At 43.5% G+C, this 2,500-nt stretch overlaps 1 protein-coding gene across 6 annotated transcripts in view; it reads left to right on the forward strand.

Annotated features, from left to right (window-relative positions):
- The window catches only part of LOC136834774 (uncharacterized), a 660,322-nt gene that overhangs the window by 620,123 nt on the left and 37,699 nt on the right, over positions 1-2,500 (forward strand). The gene's annotated exons all lie outside the window — the stretch shown is intronic.

The raw sequence follows: 2,500 nt of genomic DNA on the forward strand, positions 1-2,500 counted from the left end.
GCATCTTAAAATGCCCCTTTGTCTATGGTGACCCAACCCACGAGTCATCTACACTCATAAATTAAGGGGAATCGCCTCAGAAAAGATGATTCCGCAGTCCCCTTATATTTAGGGATCATAATCTCTCTCTCTCTCTCTCTCTCTCTCTCTCTCTCTCTCTCTCTCTCTCTCTCTCTCTCTCTCTCTCTCTCAAGGAAGCTGCGTTCTGTCCCCGAACTGGGCCAGGAATGAATAGGCATTGGTTCTTTTCTTTCAAAAATTCAGTATGTTTCTGCTGACGTAAGCAGTGAAAGATGTACTTGATGACCAGTCGAATCGTGCCGGTTGCAACCGTAATAGAGAAAGAAAGAAAAACATTTTCTCTCTCTCTCTCTCTCTCTCTCTCTCTCTCTCTCTCTCTCTCTCTCTCTCTCTCTGTAGAAGTAGTTTGGTTATCTTTATTACCGAGAATGATTCGTTCTTACGAAGTTCCCCGAAAAAAAGATGACCTTTAAATTGATAGAAAGGAACCGTTTGTGTCCCGACATCCGTGCCCCATACCCTCTGTTTAGAAGCGATCATGCCCTATAAAGACAGAGAGAGAGAGAGAGAGAGAGAGAGAGAGAGAGAGAGAGAGAGAGAGAGAGAGAGAGAGAGAGAGGTTAAAAGTCTAATGGTAAAGAATTTTCTGGTCCAACACCCCTCCCCCGATTATCAAAAATGAGTGTATTAATATTTTCCTATTTCTTCAATGCAGTACGTGCCACAGCATCTGACTGCCAATCAGGTACATAATGTACTCCTTACGACAGCAGTGTTGGAATGGATTATATGCCCAGGCTGTTCAATTTTCTCTTTTCGGGTATCTTGACAGAGAGAGGGAGAGAGAGAGAGAGCTGGTATTACTAATTTCACTCAGCTAGACATGACAGAACTTACAGAATTAAAAAGAGCCAGGCATTTCACCTCCTAATGAGACAATTGCTGTCAGAAAATTCTGTGAGCAGCGCATTCGGACAAGTTGAACTTTTTTTTTTTAGGAGTCGCAACGCATTGGAACAAGTTCAAAATTTTAATGTCGCCGCATTTTTCCGGTCTTTGAGAATATGAAAACTCTTTGCCAAGCTTCATGAGCCTTTCTGGAAGAGCTCTCTCTCTCTCTCTCTCTCTCTCTCTCTCTCTCTCTCTCTCTCTCTCTCTCTCTCTCTCTCTCTCTGTGAAGTGTCATTTTGATATTCTTCGCAGCAGATTATGATGTAATTTGAATTTTGTCTTTGTCTCATGAGAGTTGTATGTAGGGGACGCATATCTCTCTCTCTCTCTCTCTCTCTCTCTCTCTCTCTCTCTCTCTCTCTCTCTCTCTCTCTCTCTCTCTCTCCACTGTCGAGTTTCTGGAGTGCTTCTTGGTATTTTTCGTATATCCTTTATTGATGACAGCTATCTTTCTCTCTCTTGAACGAATATTCTCAGTATTTTTCGAGAGAGAGAGAGAGAGAGAGAGAGAGAGAAAGTAAGTAAGTTAGTTGTGTCCATCCCTTCCCCAAACACACACTCGAGCGCAGCAGCAACTTCTAAAGGCAAGTCCAGCCAGCCAGCCAGCATTTACAAGAGCAAAGCTTAAAAATAAATTCGGGACGGCGCGTGTACCCTGCGAGATATTTCACGAAGGAGCCATACCACGGGGCAGTAAGTTCCTGCTGCGGAGGGGGAAAAGTTACGGCGAAAGCGAGAGAGAGAGAGAGAGAGAGAGAGAGAGAGAGAGAGAGAGAGAGAGAGAGAGACGTCACAACAAAAACGATCCCGAAAGGGAATGGACGACCCTTGATATGGACTGTATGTATAGAGTTCTGTAAAGGGGATCTTGGTTTCATGCGTCCCTAATTTTTATCCTCGAGAGTTACAAGAGGAAGGGAAAATGTGGGTCTTGGAGATAGCTGGCGGTTGTGCAACTCCTCTCTCTCTCTCTCTCTCTCTCTCTCTCTCTCTCTCTCTCTCTCTCTCTCTCTGTGTGTGTGTGTGTGTGAATTGTCATTTGGATGTTCTTTACAGATTATGATTTAATTTCTCTCTCTCTCTCTCTCTCTCTCTCTCTCTCTCTCTCTCTCTCTCTCTCTCTCTCTCTCTCTCTCTCTCTCTCTCAGGAGGAAGGGAAAATGTGTATCTTGTAGAAAGCTGGCGATTGTGCCCCCTCTCTCTCTCTCTCTCTCTCTCTCTCTCTCTCTCTCTCTCTCTCTCTCTCTCTCTCTCTCTCTCTCCTTCCTTCCTTCCTTCCTTCCTTCCTTCCTTCCTTCCTTCAGGGTGAATGGATTTCCCCTTCAATTGAGGAAAGTTTTTTTTGTTTTCCTACTTTGTTGGGTTGCATTGTCTTATCGAATATATTCTTATTTTTTGTTAAAGCACTATTTTTTTTTAATTAACTGTTTGTTATATCTCTTTTCTTTCTCTCTGTATTCCCATTGTTCTCTCATACACGTATTGTGCTGACTCTCTCTCTCTCTCTCTCTCTCTCTCTCTCTCTCTC

Source organism: Macrobrachium rosenbergii, chromosome 54, assembly GCF_040412425.1.
Source record: "Macrobrachium rosenbergii isolate ZJJX-2024 chromosome 54, ASM4041242v1, whole genome shotgun sequence".
NCBI lineage: Eukaryota > Metazoa > Arthropoda > Malacostraca > Decapoda > Palaemonidae > Macrobrachium > Macrobrachium rosenbergii.